Genomic DNA, 27,830 nt, shown 5'->3' on the forward strand with positions numbered 1-27,830 from the left:
ATGTCTTGTCCTGAACCCTGTGACAACACTGATAAAAATCACAACCTGTTTTTCAGACATGGGCCATGAGGGGGGAAACTGTGAACAGTAATGGCTTTCAGGAGGCAAAAATGGATCATCGCTGGGAATAAGAGAGAGGTACCCGTCATGTCTCTGACTCAGCCCCAAAAGGAAAAGCTTGTACCTTTCAAAAGGCAATACTTGTGCCATAACCTTGAACATTCAGCAAATGAGTACTTTTATATACAGTACATGATAGTTTTATCTTGCCATTTTATCTACATAAATAAGGGCTTCAAAGCACTTTTTAAACTTTGCATTTCTCATTTCCCTGAAAGGTAGAAAGTTTCAGAGAAGTCTTTTACAGGGCTAGTTTCTTTGTGACAAAAGGGTGCTATAGACTTTTGTAGTATGTTTCTAAGTGAAAAGCAAGCAGACTGCTAGGCACAAGGCAGCATCAGTTTCCCATAAGCCACTGCACATCCCTGCTGCAGCTGTCCACGGCTGCTTCTTGAAAGTCAGTTGTAAAATCTTCTGGCCATGTTCAGAAGACCTCCAGATGCCCAGATCTGTTTTGTTTTGTTTATTTGTTTGTCTTTACATGTATATCCTGCTCTTCTTTTTAGAAGAATTTTAGAAGTTTTTAGTTCCAAGTCAGGCAGATATACATGTTATTCATAGCTAACCTTGTCTTATTGCTAGCAGCCAAATCATGTCAAAGCTAAAGAGATCAGAACACAGGACTGCAAAGTACCATAGAAAGCAACTCAAATGAGCAAAAGTCTTCTATGGAGAGAGAGGAAAATCCTGTCCCAAAATTTAGAATATGAACTATATCTGGTTTGAAAATCTTCCAGAGAGAAGTTTGAGTTGAATGGGGTGGAGGGTGGAGCCAAAACAGTGGTTGAAATGGCCCTACCTTGCATTTTGGTGATGGGAATGATTTTCCAAGGCAGGAGTTCCAGGAGCTGAATCTAATGGTCAGGGAGAGTAGTTGGTTTCAGAGCATAGAATCAGCTCTCTGGATCAGGAGATTGAGACTGGTGCAGCAAATGGGCTCTGGAAAGAGGAGAGCTGGTCTTGTGGTAGCAAGGATGAAGTGTCCTCTGTGCTAGGCAGGGTCCAATCTGGTTTGCGTATGAATGGGAGACTACATGTGAGCACTGTAAGATATTCCCCTCAGGGGATGGGGCCACTCTGGGAAGAGCATCTGCATGCTTGAAAGCAGAAAGTCCCAAGTTCCCTCCCTGGCATCTCCAAGATAGGGCTGAGGGCGACTCCTGCCTGTAACCTTGAAGAATATATAGAGGGAGAGTGGTACTGACACAAAAATACGAAGAAAGATACCACTCAATGAATCAAACATGAACGCATATATAAAACAATGGAACCAATATAAATATACCAAATATCACTTCATTAATCACTTCAATACTTCATTTTGACAAGGTTTTGCAATATGTCCTCGTTTCACAATAAGCTTCATCAGAAGTACATATACAATTGTAAAATACAATCGTGAAAGACTCCACAGTTACTGAATATAGATCACTTCTCCCTGGTGTGTAAAATTCTTTGTTGCTTCCTCCAAATGTCTTTCTTAAATTCCTCCAGGGGAGTGTGAATTATTTCCAAAAGTTCTTGTAGATGTAAATTGCTACAAAGCACAAACCACACATTAAAGAAAACATATTATACAAAATAATACAAACTTAATATATTAACATCAAATATAATTACCCAATTGAATACAACAAATCATGATACTGCTGCTGAAGCCTGACACATAGTCTCTGCCACACCAACATGAATATCTGTGTAGACAATACTGAGCTAGATGGACCAATGGTCTGACTCGGTAGAAGGCAGCTTCTTAAACACATTCATACACGTTGTTTCTGGGCTGCTGCATGAGTGGAACCAATCAAAATGCCAGTCCAAAGGACCTGCCTATTGTTATTATTATGTATTTATTTATACAGTCAGACAGGTATTATTGACTGGTTTGTTTTATCCAGACATCAAGTCCTTCCCAATGACCTGGGATGGCTGAATTTTATTGTCAATGTTGTTGCTGTTGTTATAGATATCATTGCAGAACTTAGGCTGTTCCCAGTAAAGCTGCTTTTTGTAATTAGCTGATGGTGATTTCTGTGGCCCCTATGGTGTTGAGGTGCTCCTCAAGGTCTTTTGGAACTGCACCCAGTGTGCCAATTACCACTGGGATTATTTGGGTCTTTTTCTGCCACAGCCTTCAATTTCAATTTGTAGATCTTTGTATTTGGTGATTTTTTTCTATTCCCACCCCCCTTCTATTCTGCTATCCCCTGGTATTGCTATGTCGATTATTTTAACTTGTTTTTCTTTCTTCTTGACTACAGTTATATCTGGTGTATTGTGTGGCAGATGTTTGTCTGTTTGTAGTCGGAAGTCCCATAATATTTTTACATCTTCATTTTCTTCAACTTTTTCAATTTTATGGTCCCACCAATTTTTGGCTACAGGTAGCTTGTATTTTTTGCAGATGTTCCAGTCTATCATCCCTGCTACCTTGTCATGCCTTTGTTTGTAGTCAGTCTGTGTGATCTTTTTACAACAGCTGATTAGGTGTTCCACTGTTTCATCTGCTTCTTTACAAAGGCAGCACTTGCTGTTTGTTGTTGGTTTTTCCACTTTTGCTCTTTTTGCATTTGTTCTTAGTGCCAGTTCTTGTGCAGCCAGTATTAAACCCTCTGTTTCTTTCTTCAAGTTGCCATTCTTAAGCCATTGCCAGGTCTTGGTGATGTCTGATTTTCCACTTATATTGTGAAATTATATTCATCTTCTTCACTCTCCTTGATATATTCTTCAAGGCCTCTTTTCTCCTCCTCTACTGTTTCATGGACATCATCATCATCATCATCATCACATCGCACACACTGAAGTTTAAAGAAAAATTGGAAGTGAATACATCAGGAGAGTTAGAAAAATCCTCAAGTCCAAACTCAATGGCGGGAACACCATACAAGCCATAAACACCTGGGCTATACCTGTTATCAGATACAGTGCAGGAATAATAGATTGGACCAAGGCAGAGCTAGAGACGCTGGATAGTAGGACCAGGAAAATCATGACCATCAATCATGCTCTGCACCCCCGCAGTGATGTAGATAGGCTATACCTACCTCGCAGCTCAGGTGGAAGAGGAATGCTGCAAGTCCATCAAACAGTAGAAGAGGAGAAAAGAGGCCTTGAAGAATATATCATGGACAGTAAAGAAGATGCACTTAAAATGGTCAATAATGCAAAACTGTTCAACACCAATGAAATAAAGCAAGCCTACAAGAAAGAACAAGTCAAGAACTGAGCAGAAAAATGGAAAAATAAGCCCCTGCATGGTCAATATTTGCACAATATAAGTGGAAAATCAGACATCACCAAGACCTGGCAATGGCTTAAGAATGGTTACTTGAAGAAAGAAACAGAGGGTTTAATACTGGCTGCGCAAGAACAGGCACTAAGAACATAATGCAATAAGAGCAAAAGTGGAAAAATCCACAACAAACAGCAAGTGCCGCCTTTGTAAAGAAGCAGATGAAACAGTGGACCGCCTAATCAGCTGTTGTAAAAAGATCGCACAGACTGACTACAAACAAAGGCATGACAAGGTAGCAGGGATGATAGACTGGAACATCTGCAAAAAATACAAGCTAGCTGTAGCCAAACATTGGTGGGACCATAAAATTGAAAAAGTGGTAGAAAATGAAGATGTAAAAATATTATGGGACTTCTGACTACAAACAAACATCTGCCACACAATACACCAGATATAACTGTAGTCAAGAAGAAAGAAAAACAAGTTAAAATAATCGACATAGCAATACCAGGGAATAGCAGAATAGAAGAAAAAGAAATAGAAAAAATCACCAAATACAAAGATCTACAAATTGAAATGGAAAGGCTGTGGCAGAAAAAGACCCAAATAATCCCAGTGGTAATTGGCGCCCTGGGTGCAGTTCCAAAAGACCTTGAAGAGCACCTCAACACCATAGGGGCCACAGAAATCACCATCAGCCAATTACAAAAATTAGCTTTACTGGGAACAGCCTATATTCTGCGACGATATCTATAACAACTGACAATAAAATTCAGCCATCCCAGGTCCTTGGGAAGGACTCGATGTCTGGATAAAACAAACTAGTCAATAACACCTGTCTGACTGTGTAAACAAGAAATAATAATATTTTATTTTATTTTGATTTCTATACCGCCCTTCCAAAAATGGCTCAGGGCAGTTTACAAAGAGAAATAACAAATAAATAAGATGGAACCCTGTCCCCCAAAGGGCTCTCAGTCTAAAAGAAACATAAGATAGACACCAGCAACAGTCACTGGCGGTACTATGCTGGGGGTGGATAGGGCCAGTTACTCCCCCCTGGGCCCTGCTAAATAAAGAGACGGGGACTGACATGATGTGCAGTCTCCCACCCTGATGATCCATCCTGGGGCTGCTGCAGACTTCAAAGGCAATCCTGATGTGGTTTTAAAACAATGATTGTGGAAGCCACATTTCCACAAATTTCCTCATTGTTGCAAATGGGGAAATCTCTGGAAATGCTGCTTCTGCGATTGCAGCTTCAAAACAGTGTCGGGGCTTTCTTTGAAGTCCACAGCAGCACTGTAACAGACGATTAGGGAGGTGGTAGGCTGCGCATCATGCCAGCCACTGATTAATTGATTGAGGATTTCTATTTCGTGGGCTTGGCAGAGTGGTCTCCTGACTGGCTTAGGTGCAAGGTGAGGGTGGACACGTGAGTCAACATTGTCCTTATGTGGCCTTGATTAGGTTATCCTGACAGCTCCAGTTGATTGAGTCACCTGCTTCCTGAGGTGATTTGCTTAATGGATGGGTTGCTCCCAGTCCTCCTATCTTACCCACTGATGAATGAGCATATGAGGATAAATACTACTCTGCACAGGGAATACCAAATAGAACATTGATTTGAAATAAGTCTCACAGCTTTGATTATGATGTATGATACATTGCCCTTTTGACAACTAAGGAATAGGGCAGCTTTACCTCACCTCCTCCTCTTCAGAGAGGTCCCCAAGGCAATCAACATGTTTAATTTAGCAGTTAAATTAGATTGGTTCCAGCAGCTGCATTTGCGATCTTTGGAAGCATGACCCTCTGAGATGATCTTTTCCACCTCCTTCTCCTCCTCCAGATCTAATATCCATAGTGATTTTGGTAGCACAGAAAGCTAGAGTACGACATGCCAAAAAATTCAGTGACCCTTGTCACTTTCTTGGAAGGGATGTCAGAATAATATTAACCTTTTAGCTTAACTTGTGTTGTTCCCTTTGACTAATTGCAAAGCAGTACATGTGTAACAGCAACTGATGTTTCTTATGAGAACTGCTTTGAACAAAAATTAGCGGGGGGTGGATTATCATGTTCCAGAGCAAGTGTTGTCTAATCTAGCTGAGAGCCAATGTGGGCTTTACTATTTCCATTAAATGATGTTTAGCTGCCACCTGAATGTAAATTCTATCTCATACTATCTGTACATTCTATCTGATACATGTATCCACTTTACTGCTTTTCTGTCCCTGAAAAGACAGTCTCGTGGAAGCAGTGCCATGGGGCAAGTTGTTTGTGTTCAGTAATGCCAGCTCTGATTTGAGGTCAATTTTGCACTTTGCAGGTGCAAACTGCAAATAATGAAGTTGGGTGTTGGCATGGCGAACATTTCTGAAACTGCTTGGCAATCTCCTTCACTCTGAGGGTTTTGTTGTGTGGGTTGTCTATATTTCATTTGGACTGAAAGCAGGTTCACATACATATGTACACATCACATATTGCCTGGCTTGCTTGTATTAGGCCTGCACAAATCGTGACTGCTGAGATCAATGTAGTTCTCCAGCTATGTATGATGAAGAACCCCCAATAGCCCCTAGGGGCTTACTAAACTTAAAGCTCTTAATAGCTTCCTGGGACTACAAAAACAGAGGGCTCTCAGGCCCCTGGTAAGCCCCAAATTGCATAGAATCCAAAGCATAGTAGAGGAAAAAAGGTGATCAAGTCTGTATCTAAAGAGAAATCAAGGAGCACTATTAAAGGGTATCCCACTACAAATTACTGCAATACAGAAAATGCACAAGCATTTAAATTATCATGCATGTATTGTACATGCATTATACCTTTAAGTAATAACATGCAACTCTTTTGTAGGGTTTTATACATGCTGGGCATTTTGTATACCCTATTGTGTTTTGACTGTTGATGTGACTGAGTTGTACGTGGATGTGCTACATGTACAATACATGTGTGATCACTTCGAGGGTTGTGCACAGTGGCATAAGGAGGACATAGGCAACCCATGTTTGGGCCCTCACCCCCCGGTGGCACCCCCTACAGTGCCCCTGTGCTGTCCCTTCTTGCACATGTGGGGCGCCCCTTCTCTCTCACTGTACATGCGGTGGTGGCAGTAGTTGAGTGGTGAGGGCAGGGTAGCCTACCCAGGCTGCTCCCTCAGGCAGGCTGCTGCCACTGCCACTGCTCTATTGCCACACAGGCGATGGGGAGTAAAGGGGCGCTGGGTGCCCCTCACAGCAAGCACAATCCTCAGTTTCTTTCTTTCTTTCAAATTGATAAGGGAGAAAAAGCCAGAAGATAGGAGCAAAATTCAGACAACTAAACACTTTCTGAGGCTATTAAGAATGTGGTACTCTCCACCTACCAGAGCAGACCTTGGCGCGTTTTCCCCATCAGCTCGATAAACTGAAAATGAATGCCAAAATATGCAGCCTGTATATAACAAGGCAATGCTGCATATTTTAATTTTCAAGGGTAAAGTTGGTTGCAAACAAAATTTTGTTAGTAAAAGTTGCTTTGGTCTCTAACCTGATTAAAGATGGGAGCACAGGGATGAAGAAGAGCAGTTGTTGTTGATTTTTCATCTTTGTTTGTATTTCAGCAGAGGGCAAACTTCTTGCACTTTCCTTTCAGATGAAATACATTTTCCTCCCTCTTACCAGTGGCTTAGTTATAACCCTTCCAGCAGATCTTGCAGTTAATAAAAAAAGGCTGTGCACTCTTATTTCGAGAAGGATATTACTTTCAGCAGGCTGACCTTTCATTTACGTGTGCTGAAACCTTTATCTACAATGTTAATTCTGTTAAAATATAGCTTTTCCAAATTTAAGTGCAATACTTATTTTCCTGACTCTCCCTTGATAGGGAATTCTACATTATATTGGTATCTAGATGCTGGGTGTGTGTGACACAGCATTGACTCTACTCTGACACCGCAAGATGCCTAGTTTATGGAGCAGGTGGAGTTAGGATTAGGGTGGACCTTACCTCTCCACCAGGTCAATCCACTCGATCAAATCCAATTGATCCACTTGATCGAGGCAGTTCTGGTAATACTATAGGGGATACTAGAGAGAATTTCTGCATCGTCTGCATAAAGCGGAGTAGAGATGTGTCTCTTTGCCAGCCTGGGAGGGTGAAAATCTGATTTGTAAAGGTGACCCACCATGGCATTAATATAGAAGTTGAACAGGAGCGGGAAAAGAATGCAGTCTTGTTTGATGCCTTTCTGGGTTGGAATGGCACTTGATAGATGACCTTGGGGATTGCACCTTATTTTGAGGGATGTGACATTGTGTAGGATACATATGAGGTATAGTAGGTGCTGGTCAGTTGAGGAGGCTTCTAGTTTCTCCCATAGTTTGACTTGTGAGATGGAATCAAATGCAGCCTTGAGGTCTATAAAAGCTGCATAAAGGGAGGTTTTAGCATGGGTGAAATATTTCTCAATGAGATATTGTAGAACTAAACACTGATCAATGGTGGATCGGCCCTCCATAAAGCCAGCCTGCTCCTCCTCAATGAGGTTTTCTTGGTCTAGCCAGTCCCTAAGCTTCCAGTATAAAAGTCTAGTGTAGAGCTTACTGACTGAGCTGAGCAGGCTGGTAGATCTATAGTTTGATGGATCATCCTTTCTGCATTTTTTGAAGATGAGGCTAGCCCCATCTGGTCTTTGGGAATACGGCCATGTGTGTCACTGAATGTGAAAAGTGAGGCCAAGATAGGGGCCCACTACACTGAGTTGTTTTTTTAATTAGCTCTGGGGAAATTGGGTCCTCTCCAGGGGCCTTCCCAGGTCTTCGTGTGAGATAAAGCTCTTAATCTTAGATGCTGTCACTGGCAGCCATGTGGGCAGGTCCTCTACATTGTGCTGGAGGGTTGTCGGCAATATTACTCACATTGTTGCCAACCCTTGTTGGCGACCCTGCTCATGTGACAGCACAGTCCAGATGGTTGCTAGTGAGGCTGTTCACATGGTAAGCCCAACTTGGGCTTGCACAGGCCTATTTGGGTAGCCTGAGTTTTTTACTTAGGCTTTTACCGAGGTAGAAGTGTGTGAGTGTACCCTTCTACCTCAGATCCCGCTTGTGTGGCTGCTTGGGTTGCCCTCTGCAGCCCAAGCAGCCACAGAGCCAGGCACCTATAGTGCTCGCCACTCAGCAGCAGGGAAATTCCCCAAGGCACTGCGCTCTTAGCACAGGGCACTGTGGGATTTCTGGATGCCGGGCTTTGTTTCCTTACGCAGCTGCTGGGGAAACTCCCGGCATTGAGGCTTGTATGGGTGTGCGAGCTACACAGCCAAAGGAAAGAACTATATCATCGGCTTCCTAGGTTTCTATGACGGTGCTGACCCCAGTGCTGGGCCTCGCACACCATTTTTCAGATTGATCTAGTGAAGCAGCAACAGCATCCTTAAGTGCCGAACTGAGCTTTGTGGATGTCTGAGCAGTCAGTTCCCATTCCAACCCTTGCCATATCTGAAGTATGATTGTGCCCTTCGCAGCATTCCCTTCCACTTGAACATGGATTTTAAATCATTCTCAAGAGAAATATTTAATGAATTGTATTTATTCTGAAGGATTCAGGAACTGTTTTGGAGTTCCAAAAGCTCAGGCTCTTTGCTCGCAATATCCGAGTTGGAAATCTTTATTCAGAGGATAGTTATTGGTTGAAAAAGCTGCCAACTTTAAGCAACGTTAATCAATGAAGTACAAGTAAGAGAGGCTAGAGGGAGATGAGATTGAGTGGAAGAATAATTAGTCACCAAGAAGAAAAGCCTTCATTGTGGTTTAATTAAAAGAGCATTGGATACATTACATAATGTTATGCAGGAATACAGCTCTTTTAAGATTTAACTGCTGCTGCCGCCCTTGGAGTTACTGCAGCAGCTATCAAAATATAGACATCTCAAAATCAGCATCCTATTGTGCTCTAACATACATGATCCCTGCTTCCCACTCTCCTGTATGTTAGGGATGAGCTTGAACCGTGGTTCAAACATTGTTCGGGAGCTTTAATAAAGCTGTGTCCTTACCTCCTCTCTGCCACCCCATGCAGCTTCCTATTGGGGTGGCATGTGTCCCATGAAGCCCTGTGTGCTGCCAGCACACACAAGGCATCCACACATACATGGGCACAATTTGCTTGATCTACAACACAATGCTGACCATGCAAATGGCACCTGTGCACCTGTGACTGTGCAAATGGTGTCCTGTGCACCTGGACTGTGCAAATGGCACCTGTGCACCTGTGCACCTGTGACTGTGCAAATGGCACCACAGCTGGTAAGAACCTACTCTCCTCTTTCTTAAAGTTCCTGAACTGTGCTCTAGAACAGTGCTCGAACCACGGTTCGTGTAAATACGTGTGTGTGTGTGTGTGTGTGTGTGAATTAGGACAATGGAGACCAATACTTTGACCAGCTACCTTTAATTGCCTTGGGGAGAGACGTGAGTGGGAATATTTTCCCTTGCACACAACACATTGGCAACTAATTGCATGGGGGTGGGGAGACAATTCATCCAAACTTCCCCTCAGCTTGGGGGTAAAATACTAGTATTTGAAAATATAGAGGGGTATAGTGAGGTAGTTGAGATGAACCTCCTTTGCAAGATTAGGTGCCAGCACATCAGATGGGTGGGAGGAAACATATATCCCCATACCTCTCTTCATGCAATTAAGGGGGCTGTTTGGAATTTCACCAGAACCAGGCCCTATGTCTTTGCCAAACCTTCTTTGTTGTGAGGATAAAGTGTGTGTCTTATCCCCTTCTTACTCAGGCCCCGTCAGTGATTAGCCTCCAGCCTCAGAGCTTCGAACTGGCTTTACTGAGGATGTCTGTGTGCCTGTTACCTCCACAGGACACCCTCCTTGCTAGAACATTCTTTCTGTCCCCTCTTAGCTAGGATCACATAGCTCCCAACTGCTGGGTAGCTCTCCACAGTCTGGCCTCTCATCACTGGCTGTCAGCTCTATAGTCAGAGGCGTATCTAGGGAAAATAGCGCCTAGGGCAAACACTGAAATTGCGCACCCTGTCCAAGCATCTGGCACCCATCTTTGAGATAACTTTACCATAATATCAGCTCAAAAATATAAGTCAAGCTCCTTAATCTTTTAATATTTCAAAAACTATTTAGCAGTGGATGTAGCCAGACCAAAAAAATGCTGGAAAACTACAAATGTCAGTATGTGGGGGCTCATGAAATATCCAAATACTATGTGGAGATGTACTTGGAAAACTAAACAGAAGTGCCTGTCTAATTCTCTACTATGCATTGTAGCATCACCATTACATAAGTTTTAAAAATCAATGGAGAATTTGACATTTCCAAGATACTCTGTAAATAATTAAAGGATATGCAGAATCAACAGTGTCACTGCTTGGAATATATTCTAGTCTTTCAGAAAGACAGTTAAAATGAGAGAAAGCAAGAAACTCCCAGTGGGCCTTAATATTAAGGATTTCACACTGATTCAAAGACAAACTCAGCATTAATAGCCATATTATGAAGACATCACATTTAACTCACTTATCACAAGAAGCAAAGTAAGAGCAAATGAATACAATCCTAGCTCATAAGCGTCAGCTCCACATTCACAAGCCCTGATTCTCTGTACATAGTGCCAATCTGAATATGTGTACAGTGTCTTATATTAATTAATTAATTAATTAATTTTTACCTGTAGCCCCTTTGGGGGGGGGCTTACTAAAGGCTGGGGGGTTGCAAAGGTTCCCCCTCACCCCACTGGCCTCTAGGGCCTCGCAGGGACCATTTGAGCATGTGTGGTGGCCATTTTTTAAAATAATCTTTTGGATCTCCCTGACAGGGATCCAATGGGGCATGGTGCAATGTGTCGTCACACAGTTGCATTGCACTTCCCAGAGGCCGTTGCAACACAGAAGCCTTTTCTCCACGCCCAACACTATCACCACACGATCGGCATTTTGCTTGTAAGAAACAAAGGTGAGATGGCTATAACTTGCCCCAGGCAGTTTGTAGTCTCACACTCTGATCTGTCAAGTAAGTGCATGGAATGCTGTGAAATGTTTCCATCTTTCTGTTCTGAATGGAATTCTGAACTTGGTATTCTGAACAAAGTACCCAAAGGCTGTTTTTCTGATGTGCAAGTGAATCATTTCCACGACACTGGAAGCAATACACTTTTCTTCACTTCAGACTTACTTTCAGGATTCTCTACATACTTGTGTCAAATTCTGAGCAGACACATATTTACTTCATTTATATGCCACCCCTTCCCCAAGGAGTTCTTGGTGGTATGCATGGAATTCCTCCCTATTTATCATAGCGACTCTGTGAAGGAGAGTGACTGAAGGATGGTGACTGGCCAAGGTCACCTAGTAAACTTCATGGGGGAGTCCAGATTTGAATCTGTGTTTTCCTGATACTCCCTCTACTAACTAGTAATACCCCCAGAGATAGGGGTGGGTTACTGTAATTAAGTGATAGGGTTGTGTGTGTTTTTTAACTTTCAGGTAGTCTGCAGATGCTTTGGGTCTTGTGAATTCCCACTCCAGGATATACTATCTTATGCAGTGCTTTCCAAAACTGAAATTTTATCTAATTGTGAGACTAGCTCCTTAAATTGGATTATGGAGTAACTCATATAAATATAATTTGATTATTTCTGCTGCTTCTGAAAAAAATGAGGAAAGCACTTGGCTTCAATAAAAAACTGACACCTGTGTACAGGAGTACAGTATTTGATCTTGAGAAGGCTGGGGGTCTTCTGTCTTCTAAAAGGCACTCTGATTCCCCTTGCTATTGTTTGGAGCCATGTGCTCATCTGTTCCACTGCCTCCAGATTTGTAAACTTAAAGATGGAATGTGGAACATAGCCACATTTTGACTTCAAATTTGTTTGAAAAGGACTAAAAGTGTTAATAGCACTGCTAAATGGCTGGTATTTAGACTGCTGCCCTTGGACATATGAAAGGGAATATAAAACAATAAAATGTCACAAGAAAGCTATAACATTTTGAGCCAAAGTATAAATGTTTAACTTGGGATGACTGGAGTTTCATTATTCACTGTCAACATCCCCCCACTTTTTTTCTTTCTCTTCCCCCTTTTCTTTTTTTTTCTTAAAAAAACCCCCCACTTCTCAGGAAGTCAGATCACTAGTACAAGTTGTATCACAGAAGGTAATGTAAGCATAGCTCCGTTAGCTTTCAAACAACTGGATATTTCATATTCTGTACCTCTGTCAGGTCCTAACAGCAAAATATAGGTGCTCCAAGGGACAACCCAATCCTATCAATTTTTGCTAGGAAATGTACCACTAATTCAGTGGGCCTTGACTGATGAATGGATCGATGGATGGATTGATTGATTAAGTGCTGTCAGGTTGGTGTTGACTCTTAGCGACCACATAGATAGATTCTCTCCAGGATGATCTGTCTTCAACCTGGCCTTTAAGGTCTCTCAGTGGTGCATTCATCATTTCTGTTGTAATCAAGTCTATCCACCTTGCTGCTGGTCGTCCTCTTCTTCTCTTTCCTTCAACTTTTCCCAGCATTATGGACTTCTCAAGGGAACTGGATCTTCGCATAATGTGTCCGAAGTATGATAGTTTGAGCCTGGTCATTTGTGCATCGAGTGAAAATTCTGGATTGATTTGTTGTATGATCCATTTGTTTGTTTTCCTGGCTGACCATGGTATCTTCAAAAGTCTTCTTCAGCACCAAAGTTCAAAAGCATCAATACTCTTTTTACTCTTTTTTTAAAAGTCCGGCTTTCACATCCAGAGAGTGTCACAGGAAGAACCACAGTCTGAATTATTCTAATCTTCGTAGGACACAGAGACAACTGCTCATGTAATCCTCTACTACCAATTCTACAGGGATAGTTGTTCTAACCTTATTTTACACCTTATAAAGAAATATCTGGCCAGACTGATATTTTTTATCTGGAATGTCTGCTGTCAAATTTTAAACCAGTGATTTCTATTAATGTGGCCAAGTTTTGTTTTATTGCTTGCAAATTGCGTAAAGCTTGTACTATTAACCCCCAAACTCTGTTAAATGTAAATGTATTATGCAAACTGTAATGACTGGTCAATGAATGTAATAAACTTCTACTACTACTACTACTACTTGTAGTCCCATTTTTTCACTGTGCTCCTTGACTTTCATTACTAGAGCTTGCAGATCATCCGCATTCTCAGCTATCAGAGTGGTGTCATCAGCGTAGCACAGGTTCCTGATTTCTCTTCCTCCAACTTTAAAACCACTCTCATCTTCTTCCAGTCCAGCTTCTCTCAGTATATGTTCAGCATATAAATTGAATAAAGAGGAAGAAAGGCCTTGCCTTACTCCTTTGCTGATCTGGAACCAGTCTGTTTCACCATGTTCCGTCTGGACTGTGGTCTTCTGTCCTGTGTATAGGTTTCTCATGAGAACAATGAGATGTTCTGGGACGCCCATTTTCCTAAGGATATCCCACAACTTGACATGGTCAACGCAATTGAAGGCTTTTCTGTAGTGGGCCTTACTCCCTAGTAATACTACTTACTTAACTCTTAAACTAACAAGGTTAGTATCAGGATGTAAGATCTTTTTCATGCCCCCCCCGCCCCCCCAATAAAATGTTTCTAATTTGGAGCAAAGAACTCACATATTTCAAATGTACATATCAGTTGTACATATCATGTGCATGAACCATGGTTTGAGCACTTTTCGGGAGCACAGTTCAGGAGCTTTAAATATTGCATTTTCTAAGCATTCAAATAACAAATGTTTTGACACTGCCATAATGCAGGTCTCCCTGCAGCTAGCATATCTATTGCCTTTGGTGAAGTGCTGTGCCACCATCAGAAGAGTTATGCTCACAGATGGATTCCTTAAGAGGATCCTCTTAAGTGAGCACCACTCTCAATTGGTTTGTGGGTGAGGCTGTGGCTCAGTGGCAGAGCATCTGCTTTGCTTGAAGAAGATCCCAGGTTCATTCCCTGGCATCTCCAGGTAGGGCTTGGAGACCTTCTTACCTGAAACCTTGGGAAGACTGCTGCCAATCAATGTAGACAATACTGAGCTAGATGGACCAATGATCCGTTGCAGTATAAGGCAACTTCCTATCCTATATCCCTGTGTGTTTGTACTGCTGAGAAAAGTGACATTTCCAAGTGTACTTTTTCTTTGTGCAAACTTTCTGAAGTTCTCCTCAACAATGAAACATGGAATCAAAATAGGGAGAGGAAGGTATAGAATACTTTGCTTGGAAGGGAGCATGTTCCATTGATGCCTCTTGTTTTATTTTCGGTCTCTGGAAGTTTCAGTGCTGATGAGGGGGAGAGAAACATTTCATGGGTCTGTCTACATGTAAGAGCAACAATGTGGTATCAGCATTTTCATAAGATGATGCAGCAAAGCGGGAGGAGTTTTAAGAATGCTTAAGAACTCACAGCTAGTGTTGTCATAGGCACTGCCATTACCAGCCAATCTGTACAAAAGTATTTGATGTGATCAGATAAAATCAGTATATCAGAGGACATCACATGTTTTGGTCTTTATTTGTTCAGTCTAGGGCTTTGTATCTTGTGATCCTTTCAAGCTTTAGATCTTAGTCAAGTTTTTTTTTAATGCCCCTCCAATACTTTCTCCAATATCCCATGGCAATTTCATGTGAATTGCAATTGCACTGAGCTCCCAACTGTTTGGAAAGGGATCTCTCTTTTTTTGGTCTCAGATCTGGAAATAGAAGTGGAAAGTATTTGTTTGTTTCAGAATGCACCCTCCTGGTTATATTTGCAAGTTTAATTTGATTTGCCAATTGGTATCCTCAATTGCACTTGAAACTTTTCCAGATACATTATGGAATTGCACAGGCTTTTTCTTTCTTGAGGTTTAGGAAAAATCTCTGTCCAGGAATTCTTAAAAAACTTCTTTGTATTTCCCCTTTTTGTGCCATAGAGGTGCCTAAGATTTAGTCTGAACATAATTGTTTAACATGCAAACAACTTTGGGAAGAAACAATTTAGGTATGCTTTAAAAAAATGTTCTCAAAGTGGTATGTTTACTGACAGGTGGTTGAGGGTAAAGTGAGAGAAAACTCCTCCAACATTTGGGGATTTAAAGAGCTTGACTCTCCTTTGAGAACAGCTTTTTTTGAGGTTTAATTCTTATCTGAGCCTGAGCTTGGAGAAGTTTGCTGGCATCTCTAATACAACGTTCAGTTTGTTTCTGGGAATGCTTCATATTTGTGAGAAGGCCAGGAATCTCTGAATTTTCATTATCTTGGACTACAGTTCTTAGGATTCTTCTGGGGCAGTGTGGGGGTGGGGAGTCAAGAGGTTGGACCGGGACCAAGGAGACCTGAATTCAAATCCCTGTTCAGCCATGAAACTCACTGGGTGACTCTGGGCCAGTCACTTATCTCTCAGCCTAACCTACTTAACAGGTTTGTTCTGGAGGTAAACACAACCATGTACTGCTCTGGGCTCCTTGGAGGGAGAGTGGGATACACATCTAAAAACAACAACAAAAAATTAAACTGCTATAAAACTGATCTATGGTTGTAGGATTTCTGTTCCTGTATTACCCTATTTACCTGAATCCAATACCAATCCCCCCACCAAGTTCTTTGAGAGTCAAAATATTGATGCTTCTGCTCCCCTGACATTTTAATTTTATTTCACATTTTTTTATATCCCACTCAGAGTGGCATACTACATACTTTGGTTTCTCCTCACAACAACACTGTGAATTAGGTTAGGTTGAGAGAGAAGTGACTGGCCCAGAGTCACCCAGCAAGTCTCATGGCTGAATGGGGATTTGAACTCGGGTCTCCCTGGTCCTAGTCCAGTATTCTAACCACTACACCACGCTGAATGTTTTTTCTCCAAGGTCCCTACCGCTGTCTCCATGATCTCAGCTTGAGGCAGAAGTTTATGCCTCAGCTTGCTCCATCCTGCAAAGGAATTGGCATCAGGACCCTTACCTGCAAGCACAGCAGCAGCATACTGGCTTACTCATCATCAGTCCTTATTTTCATTCTTTCCATGATGGATGCAGCATAATCACATTCTGTTCAGAGTTAATGAAAAATTATAATTGGGTTTACAAGTAAGCTAGACAAATCTTTCAAAGCTTCCCTGTTGTTCACGGCTGTGGAGATTGATACTGCTGCACTGCAAGAACTCCACACAAGTGCCTTCTTCCATTTAAGGGTTTTGTACATCTAACAAAGCACCTACAGCATTCGCTCCATTTCCCTTTGAGTTATACCTACAGTTCCTTACTGTGACTTGGGCACTGAGCGACTGCTTTACCGCACAACGTGGCACCCTGGAGAGTTGGATAGAACAAAATTGCTGCTGGGTCTTACAGATGCTATGGAAAAACAACATGTCAGGATGAGGTGGTTAGTCCCATCTTCACATCTACTTTCTGACAAAATAAATTTGGTGGGGAATGGTGAGGTGTGAAATGCAATGTCTGTGTTTACAGCTGAGTTCTGCAAAAAGCCTCTTTGTGTGAGCAAGGAACTAACTCCCTGTAGAGTGTCACAACCACAGGGTTTGTAGGGCCAGCTTCGTTAATTAAAGCAGTTCTTAATAACACAGCAGCTGGCATCAGGTTTCTAATTAAATTGTTAGGAATGCTATGACTTATTTCCTCAGTCTTCAGTGCTTTGAGCATGGCAAAACCAAAAAAGCAATTTCTCTACATCTCCAGGGTGGCCCCATTCAAACATTTATCCAAACAATTTTCATGTATATATATGAAGTTGCCCTATAGTGGTCCAGCCACTGGGCCACCTAGCAATATTATCTCCTTTGACTGGCAGCTGCTCTCCGATGCTTCTAGCAGGGGCTTCCCCAGTGTTGCATTTCAACAGGAGAAGTTGGAAACTGAACCGGGGAGATTTGCTGATCTACCCAAGGAGATAAGCAGAAGTACAGAAGTAAGGCGAGATCGGCTGATTAATATTGTCTGGAGACATGAAGTTCTAAGTAAAGTAGTTTATTTAGGAAATACATCAGAGAGACAGGAAAGGCCTACACACCTAGCTTCTTGCTACATCAGGAAGGGGAAGCCTGTCTCAGAGACTGAAATCTGAGACTATCAGTCTAACAAAGGAGAAGTAGTGTAGAGAAAGCATAGTCAGAGAGGGGATTCCTTTACTCACGATCTCTACCTCTGTAGTGCCTCTGGTGGTTAATAGGGTTGCTGGTAGGGATGTGCATGGAACCCCGTGGGCGAGGCTCAAAGGCGGGGGGGGGGCTGCTTTAAGTGTGGGGGAGGGTGCAATTAGCCCTCCCACCGCTTTCCTCCTGCCAGCATCCATTTTTTAAAAAGCCCATCAGAGTGGCAGCATCCCTCCCTGCTGCCCTGTTGCCCCCGTTGCCCTGATATGACCGGAAGTCTCCAATGCACCTGTGTGCGCCAGCACAGGTGTGGGCACGTTGCACCCACACACGCACACATGATGGCTGGATATGACTTCCGGTCATATCCAGACAATGAGGGCAACAGGATGGCAGGGAGGTACGCTGCGGCCCTGATGGGCTCTTTAAAAAATGGATGCTGGCATGGGGAAAGTGGCGGGAGGGGTAAGTGCACTCTTCCCCGCTCTCAAAGTCAGACACCCCCCACCGTCGAGCTGGTGGAACCACCAGTTCCGTGCACATCCCTAGTTGCTGGTGCTAAGAGTTGATGCCATCAGATCTGCACCTCCAACACAGAGGAGGGCAAAGACCAGATTTATACTTCTAGAAAGGGCTTTTGGAGGGAAGGAAATGATGCTAAAATCCCCCCTCACCCTCCATGCCCAGTCTGTTGCACAACAAAGCCTTCAGTGCAGGGATGTTGAAGCCTTCTTGTGGATCTGCAGCCCTCCTTCTGTCACCAGAAGACTGCTGGTGACAGCAGTCACTGACCATGTCAGTCACTATGATTAATTTATGTAAGAGTAGCATAATTTGTCTGCATTCTCTCTGTGGCTTCTTTCTGCCTTTTTAAAGATTGCAGTGCTAGAAGTGTGGAGGAAAATAGGGGGGGGATTGTTGGTTGAAATTAAATTCACAATGTTTATTCCTCTTCTTGTAAAAATTCAGAAGAATTTAAATTGTTCTAAAAATTCCATGTAATTTAAGATCCATTGATACAGCAGATTTTTTTTTTGTCTCTCAAAGCTTTCTTCTCTTAAAATGCATCCAACTGTTTCAAAAATCCTACCATATGCACTGTGAACAATAAATCTACTACTTGGCAGCAGAGTTTACTATAACAACCTATCACTTAAAAATGAAATTTTCACCATCTGTTCGGTGTTCTAATTATACTCTCAAAGCTAACCAATAACAATTATGAGTTTATTTTTCATTAGCTTCAAACCAGGAATACAAGATTTAGGAATACTACTTGCAAGTTAGCCTTCCATCAAATACAGTGACAGACTAGTGGTACTGGGATGCTTCATGCTTAATCATCCAAGTCCTAGACAGTCTCCCCACCAGGTATCATAGATTGATTGGCTGAACATTGTAAAGAATGTTACTGAGCCCTTTCTCATGAGCAGTGAAAAAGGGCAAGAAGACTAGCAGGAAGGAAGCCTTAAAAAGCTTACCTCCCACAGATGATGACCAAAGGCTGCTTCTTTGGTGGGCGGATTGCCCGCCCAGACGATTACCTGGTGCTGCCAGTAGCTTGGAGGGTTGGGGTGCCGGGACACATCGTTCTGCCCCCCAGAGCTCCCATAACGCACCGTGAGAGTGTGCAGTGCATTATTGGACCCCCTCCCCTCCCCAAAGCTGGCTGGGAGCCCCACAGTCTGTCAACCCTGGCTGCAAGCAGCCACGGCTGGTGGATGATCACAAAAATGATCTCCGTAGAGAGTGGCTACGGAGGTGGGTTTGCTGCTGAAGCTGGGCTCCCTTAGCCCAGTTTTGCTTCTCTCTCTCTCTCTCTCTCTCTCTCTCTCTGAATAGCTTCACAGAATATTTTGGGTGAAAACACATACATTTGTTTGGGGAGGAATAGAACAAGGAATGCAGCTGAGATATCTTTTGGCACCTCCCCTTGTTCTTGTAGTAGATTGAAGCCTTGAAGATAAGTTGTGATCCTCACATTGCTGAGATTGGAAGGTATTTATGCTGGTTATTACTACACGCTAAGTTATTCATTTATTTTTCTTTTTTTATTGTTATCTCTATTTGTAGGTTCCCTTTCAACAACCAGAACATCCTATACATTTCTCAGTTTACTTTTCCAGACACAACAGCTGCAGCCATTTCCCCCTCCTTTTTGCAAAAAATTTGGCAAGCCTTCAAAACATGAGTTAGTCCTTTCCAAATATGTCAATGTTTTGACCAGAAACATTGTGTTAGCTTAAACTCGTTTTAAGTATCAACAAGCCATTTCAATGTTTAGGCTTGAATGTGGAAAGAGTGTTGGTAAAACCAGCTCTTATCTAGTGTAGATTCTTCTCCATCATTATCATCATCGTCGTCATCATCATCATCGTCATCATTTCCAAATTATTTTCCTGATTCAGTGACTGATTTTCTAAATCACTTTGTTGTTATTCCTGATATAGGATTGCTTTCCTGATATAGTGATTGCTGATAAGAGAGGAAGATGATGAACCATTAACACTCAAAATGTAATGTATAGATATGAAGTATTATTTTAGCACTTTATGGCCTTTGGGGGGGGGGGGCCTTTAGAATGCATGCCATTTGTGCAGATTAATATAAAAAAAGACCAGGCTGATGGTGTCATCATGGCTGCCCTGGAGTAAAATAGAACATTTGCTGAGCACTTAATAAAACACCAGTGGTGGCTCCTCCCTCTTGGGGTGGGGGGAGCAGAGGGGAGGGGAGGGAGCCAAGGTAACCATAGGTGCGGCTAATAGTAGCCAGCTCCAACTGTAGTCAGAAAGAACTAGCCCATGGCTTTCTCCAGACAAGTTGTTTACTTGTCTCAACCAAAATCACCACCACTCACACCAGCACTTGACAGCTGGTTATTTAGTGCTGATTTAGTGCTAAATTCACCCCTTGATTGGCTGTGTGTAAAGGAATCCTGCTGTTCGAGTGGTTCGTGGTGGGTGTCAGTGTAGAAAGTAGCAATGCCCCCCCTCAAGTCTCCCTGCCTCTTCTTCCCCTCAGCAGCAGCATTCCTTCTTCTTTCAGCATTTATTCATTTTATTTATACCACCTCTCATAAGGCATCCCAAGGTGGTTCACAAAAGTTAAAATAGAATAAAACTCCATTAAAATCACTTTTGAAACCAGTTAAACAGTAAAAAACATAACACCCCAATGAACAATTTGCATTGCCTCCACTTCTCCCCTTCCTTGCAACCTCAGTCTTCTCCTCCTCACCCTATGCAGGACTAAGCTAAGAAGATCAACTGAAGTGGGGAGGGGTTGGAGTTTCGAATGCCTATTTGCAGGTAGCTCCTGCATTTGCATGTTTCACACCACTTGAAAATACCACAGTATATTTGGCCACACACAGAGCCCACGTTTCCTTTCTTCTCACCAATAAGCATACACAGTACAAACTTTTAAATTATTATTATTTAAAGCAAGCCTTATTTCTCCCTTTCTCGCACTATACGTATTTCTGGGATATGTCCTTGGGCTGCAATCCTATGTACACAGCAGTTACTTGGGAGTAAGCCCCAATGAGTTCATTAAGGCTGTACTTGGAATAAACTGTACAGAATTGGCTGCAGTTCCATGTAGGTGTGTGCAAACAGACTTGAAACCAAACCGGTTCAATTTGAAGGTTCAGGGTTGAGATGAACACCACCCCACCAGGTTCAGCTCAACCCCAAACCAATTCTCCCCCCGGTTTGGGGGTTTGACAAGCCTTAAATTATTATTATTATTATTTTTAAAAACTTACTCCCTCGGGGGGGGGAGTGCTTTCCAAGATGGCGGGGGGGGGGGCTGCAAAGTTTCCTGCTCCCCCCAACGGCCTTCCTTCCTTTAAAATTTGCCCAGTTCGGGCATCTTTGGCCCTTTCCGGGCCTATTCCCTGATGCGGCATTTTGGAGGCTGCCGCACATCCACAGTGGGACACTGTGTGGCCAGGTTGATGCCATTTACATGCCAACACCGCGTGACGGATGCTGGGGACGCATTCCATAGCCATGGCATGGCATTTTAGAGGGGCAAGTGGCACAAGCTGCCACTTGCACGGAAGTCGTTCTGTAACAATAGTGCTGTGGCGGGCTGACAGGGGCTTGGAGGATGGACAGGTAGGACTTGCCCACCTCTTCTTAAGAGAACCCTGCATCCTGTGCTGAAATGTTTCAGTGCCAGGCACCAAAATGCTTTCGCTCCTCTCCAGAGAAGCGCTGAAACGCTTAGAGCTCATTTCTACCTGTGGTTATATGTCATTTGTTTTCTCTGCCAATCTTACTTGTGATAGTAAAAAGTGTTTGTGAGTCACTGAGCTATTTCGGTCCATGTGTGAATAGTAATAGCATGGAACAGGCAGCAGAAGACAGCATAATTTCAAAATCAAATGTATAATCCATCCAGTATGGATTGAAGTCATTCTCACAACCAGCCCTACCTGGGTAGGGGAGCTGTAGCCTGCATAAGGCTAATCATGAGAAGCTTTGGGATCATTCTCAATCCTAGTACTCCTCTGCCAGGTGGCCCGGGTTTTAAAACCAGGCTAAAGGTGAGGTAGGAGGCCATGTGCGTGCCTCCTACCTAACCGCTCGGTTGTGTGGATGCTTGGGCTGTCAGCAGCATGAACTACCATAGAGCCAGAGAAGGAGTGGCCTGGCAGTGGGGAATCCCCCAATACATTGTGATTGTTGTGCAGTGCATTGTGGGATACAGGAGAATGCAGCCTGCTTTCCCCTGCCCCCTGGCCTCTCTGGGATCATTTGGGCACGGTTGTGTGGATGTGTGGCACAGCAGAGCCTGGAAGCAGAAAGGATCATGTGGGGAGAGGTAGGTAGTGTTCTGCCTTCCCCCCAACCCTGATGCTAATGGTCATGTGAATAACCTTATATATGCGCATACCAGGATGATTTAAGCCAAAATTAGTTAAGTTTCATGTGAAAATGGCCTCAAGCACTAAATGGTGTTGCAAAACCGGTACTAAAATCCATAAAGGGGTGGTTTTTTGCCTGTGTTCCCCTCTGTCCCTGCTTTTTGTGGCTTCCATGGCCATTAAGTTTCTTGTTTTCATTCATATCTGTTCATCTTCAGCAATATCTTATACTTCCAGTCTTAGCTAGCTAGGAATGATGGCTCCCATTCTTAATCCCATCTCTTTGAAGTAATAGAATTTCACAAGGCCTTCTTGAGCTTGGCAAGCAGCCAAATGTTAAGGCCTCAGACCAAAAGTGTTCCGAGTATCTCTGCAAACAGACATAATGTCTGTTGAAGACCCAGAGCTGCCAGCAAGGAGAGTGGATGTCCCGGTAACCATAATTTGGACTTTCTTTTCCAGTCTGTCAGCTATCTGGGGTGCGCAAGAAGAAAAAGTATGTTCAATTACTGATTTCATTTTCATTATTAACACTGAAGGCTCCCCCAAATCAGCAGGGATGTGCAAATCAATTTGGGTACAAATCTATTTGTATCTGAATCTAGCTGATTCGAGTGATTTGGAGACAAAACAAATCTTTAGATTGTGAGCCCTTTGGGGACAGGGATCCATCTTATTTATCTATTACGTTTCTATGTAAACCACCCTGAGCCATTTTTGGAAGGGCTGTATAGAAATTGAATGAATGAATGAATGAATGAATGAAAACAAATCACCCCTGTGGTCCACTGGCTAGATTCGGGTACAAATGAAATCATGCCTGATTTGATTTGAATCAATTTGAGATTCGGATCCCTCCCATTAATTCCCTCAGATTCCCAGCTTTCATTTAAAAATCACAAAACACCTAATAACTTTTCCTCAATGAATCCCTATGAGGATTCATTACACACTTTCATTTCTCATTTTGACTGTCTTTTGGACAGTGCCAAATGTCAACTGCCATGTGCCAACTACACTACACTCCCACCCTCAAGGCAGTGGGGGTACCACTCAGTTTATTCTAGAATTTTTTTCCAAGTAATTAGGCTCTTTGGTGTCTAATAACCTTTCCTTATAATGAATCCCTATGAGGATTCATTACACACCAAAGAGTCTAAACACCTCAAAAATTCCAAAATATAAAATCAGTACACAGTGGCTTGTTGGTTGGGGGGTAGCTGGAACATGGGATGCCACTATTTCCCTACTCACACCAGCAAAGCAGTGGGGTCAAAGTGAACAGAAGAAATGAAGGGGTGTAATGAAGATACCAAAGAATCTAAACACTTCAAAAATTCATTAAAAAATAAACTGAGTACCCCAGTGTGTGTGTGTGTGTGTGTGTGTGTGTGTGTGTGTGTAGGGGGTTGTAGTTGACACATGGCAGTTGACAGCACTGTCCAATGACAGTCAAAATGAGCAGAAGAAACAGAAGAGTATAATGAATCCTCATAGAGATTCATTATGAGGAAAGGTTATTAGACACCAAATAATCTAAACACTTCAATATTCCTAAAAAATAAAATGTGTACCCCACTGCCTTGCACGTGGTGTGTGTGTGTGTGTAGTTGGCACATGGCAGTTGACAGTTGGCACTGTCCAATGACACTCCAAATGAAAAGAAGAAATGGTACAATGAAGCCTCATAGGGATGCCTTATGAGGAAAAGTTATTATACACCAAAGAATCCAAACACTTGAAAAATAATGACCGCACATTTTGCTCCATAACTCCACTTCTACAAGGGCTAGAGCTTAGCTTTTTTAAAAATGGAAGCTGGGGATCCATGTTAGGGTAAAGATAGGGTGACTTCGAATCCCCATTATTTCCTATGGCGGAAATATACAAAACCAGTAAAAATGAAATAAATTCATTAAAGATCAACCAAGCACCCCACCACTTGAAATTTGGGTGGTAGGTGGCACCCATGGGGACCTAACCACCATCCAAGGCCCCTAGGACCTTGTTAAGTGGTCTGAATTGATCCAAATCCAAATCAAATTGAATCAAATACAAATTGAATCTAGGGGTGATGGGGGTAGATTTGGACACAAAACAAATCGGGGTGATTTTGGCAAGGGAGCACACATCGAATAAAAAAAATCAATTTGTGCACATCCCTAGTAATCAGGCACTTCAGATGACATTCAGAAAGACTGGAAATGCTCACCCATCTCAGATGGTGTCACCAAACTCAGAGAGTTATGGCGCTAATTAAATATATATTTTAAAAACATAGCATATGATCCAAGCATTATTAAACACATTTCTCTCCTGTTCATTTCAGTGGCAAAGTCAAGCATTAAAATCAATAGAAATTGGGCTGGATTGTGGCTTACTGCCTTTTTAAAAATAGCAAAAGCAGAATGCCAAATTTCATGGATAAAGGAGGAGTGATATTTCGTTTTCGTATCGATTATCACAATGGCAGTGTGTATCAAATAAAGGCTTGTTTTGAACAACGGAAAATAATGGAGGTGATTCTCCTGGGAACAAGAACAGCTCTTATTCCTTCAGCATCTGGTGCGGTGTGTGTGTTGCATAGATGACTGCAGTTTGGTTCTCCCACAAGGCTCAGGAAAAAACAGCCCCCTGTGCTGCCAGCCTCATAAAAATATTTGTAAGCAATAAAGCCTCCATCACTGACATAGGGGACATTGACAGATCCTGGCAGTGGATGGATGACTAATAGCTTTGGAAATCTTAATACCTCCCTCTCTCTTACCTTTTGCCTTTTTTGCTGCCTCCTGTGTGATTCACAGGGAGCTATACATATGCAAATAGATGCCATCTAAAAAGTGCCTCTGCCCTTAATTCTTGAGAAACTAAGAGAAAATTATGGGCATATGATACCATGACAATTATTTTTTCTTTTTATGCACTAAACATTTGTAAATAACCATTGTGGAAAAATGAAACTATGTTCCCCCCCACAACTCATGTGTGTGTATTTGCACATACATACACAACATTGGTCTTTCCCCATGTACCGTGTGGGGAGGGGAATTTGTGAACTCTTCGCTCAACCTTGGACAAGTATTTAGCTAGCACTAGAATAGTTGTATATGCAGAAGGTTTTCATAATTAAGAGCTGAAGGGAAACACAGATTTGGGTTTGGGTTTTTTTGTTTGTTTTTTGCTGCAACTAGGGTTTTTCTTTTTTTGCTGATTACATCTGTGAATGTACTAAAAGCTCGGTGTGCTTTTCATATGTTCACAACAACATGTGCTTTGCTGTGATTAGACCTTATCTCTTTGGTGATATTTAACAAGGAAGATCCAGTGTTGTGTAATAGATTGTGAGCACTGTAAGATATTCCCCTCAGGGGATGAAACGGCTCTGGGAAGAGCAGAAGGTTTCAAGTTCCCTCCCTGGCTTCTCCAAGATAGGGCTGAGAGAGATTCCTGCCTGCAACCTTGGAGAAGCCGCTGCCAGTCTGTGAAGACAATACTGAGCTAGATAGACCAATGGTCTGACTCAGTATATGGCACTTTCCTATGTTTCCTATGTTTCCTATTGCTCTGAGATGCATTTTCAAATTTTCCGGAAAGGAGCACATGAAACATTAGTTGCTTCTGAAAAACCGAATGGAATGAAAGTGATATATTCTAAGTCCCAAACCCTATAACATTCCTAGGAAGTAATCCCATTTTAATCCTGTGAAAACCAAATCAATAAATGCTTAATCCTCAGCTCCAGCTGAAACAAAGGCTTCATTCTTATGCATACTTACTTGGACATAAGCTCTCTTAAAGTTAGTGGGACTTAGACTAAATGTGCACAAGATTGGTTTATAAGCCTGAATGTATCTCTTGCTGCGCCCCTGCATCCCTACTTTTGTTTTCTCTCTCACCATTGAAATTTATATTGGATGCTCTTTGGGGCAGGGATCTGCCTTTCTATTTTTCCTTGCAAACTACTCTGTGCCTTAAAAAGACTACATAGAATCAGTGTGGTATAGTGGTGAGAGTATTGGACTTAGACTAAGGTAAAGTAAAGGTAAAGTGTGCCATCGAGTTGATTTCAACTCCTGGTGCCCACAGAGCCCTGCATTTTGGTAGAATGCAGGAGGGGTTTACCATTGCCTCCTCCCGTGCAGTGTGAGATGATGCCTTTCAGCATCTTCCTGTATAGCTGCTGCCCAATATAGTATCAGCAGGGATTCGAACTGGCAACCTTCTGCTTGTTAGTCAAGCATTTCCCTGCTGCTCCAGAAGGGTGGTTCAAATCCTGACTCAGCCACAAGCTAACTGGGTGACTTTGAACCACTAGGCCTATCCTACTGCACAGGGTTGGTGTGAGGATAAAAAAGAAGACAGACTATGGATCTCACACAGAGCTCCTCAGGAGACAAGAGGGTAACAAGTAATAATAATAACTAGTGGGCCCGGGCGCAGAGCATCTGTGCCTCTAGTTGGGCCCAGCCATCCACCCACCCCACGTCGGCATGCCCGGCTTTCTGGCTGGCCAACCAACCGGGCCCCTCCCCCGCAGCTGTCCCGCTGGCCAGGCTAGGCTGGCCCGCCGCTGCTTCCTCCAAGCGGCTGGGCAGGTCCCACTGCTGCCGCCTCACCCCGGCAGGCGGGCCAGGGCCAGGCTGGCCCACCACCGTCTCCTGCCTCCTCCTTCCGGCCGACAGGGCTTCGCCCACCGTCCGCCCACCTCTTCCGGCCAGCGGGGCTTCGCCTGCCAGCCCTTCGCCTCTGCCTCCTGGCCGCCGCCATTATTTCTCTCCGCTTCAGTGCTTGAACTCTCGTGCACTCTAGAGCATCTGCGTGCTAGTTCTTGATTGCTCCCCTCACCTCCTGCCACAGCCCCTCTCACCGCAGAGATCTCCCCACCTTCACTGAGCTGCACTCCTGTTCCTCCTCCTCCATCCCATTGCTTCCATCCCCCTCACCCCTCTTGGTCATGGCTGCAGCATTGCTGCCACCTATTGGCCAAGCTGCAGCCTCAGAGACCTCCTCACCTGAGCCCCGCTCCTCCTGCTCCCCACAGGAGCAGCAGCAGTGGTTGACCAGGCCGTTCCTCACTGCTGCCACCACCATGGCCGCTCGTTCCCCTCAGGCCGCTGACAGGCCCGGGCCCATCCCTTGCCTGCCTACCTTTCTCTGACAATGGCCTCAGTAGCCCCAAATAGCAGCAATGGTTGACTGGGCCCTTCCTTGCTGCCAGTGCTGCCATGGCTGCTCACTCCCCTCAGGCTGCTGACAAAACATCTTCCAACCAGTAACGGTTGCATTCCAACCAACCTTTAACATCACAGGCTCCTCCTCCTTATCTGCATATGGAATCCCCACCACCCAATCACCATGGTGCTTCTGCTCTCACAGGCTCTTTCTCCCTATCTGCATTTGGAATCCCCACTGCCAAATCAGGTGCTTCAGTGGGGGCGTGGCTTGCAACATCCCCACACATCCCCCTGGACTGTCTTCAGGAATTAAAA

The 27,830-nt window shown here is 43.3% G+C and overlaps 1 long non-coding RNA gene across 1 annotated transcript; it reads right to left on the minus strand.

Annotated features, from left to right (window-relative positions):
- Nucleotides 1-1,396: 1,396 nt before the first annotated feature.
- On the minus strand, nt 1,397-27,603 carry LOC128339209 (uncharacterized). The gene is made up of 4 exons (XR_008312905.1): nt 27,490-27,603; nt 18,947-19,940; nt 16,316-16,401; nt 1,397-1,657 (listed from the first exon to the last, which is right to left on the minus strand). It is a non-coding gene; the product is annotated as an uncharacterized LOC128339209 (long non-coding RNA).
- Between the last annotated feature and the right edge of the window lie 227 nt (nt 27,604-27,830).

The sequence above is a fragment of the Hemicordylus capensis genome, chromosome 1 (assembly GCF_027244095.1).
Source record: "Hemicordylus capensis ecotype Gifberg chromosome 1, rHemCap1.1.pri, whole genome shotgun sequence".
In the NCBI taxonomy this organism is placed as follows: Eukaryota; Metazoa; Chordata; class Lepidosauria; order Squamata; family Cordylidae; genus Hemicordylus; species Hemicordylus capensis.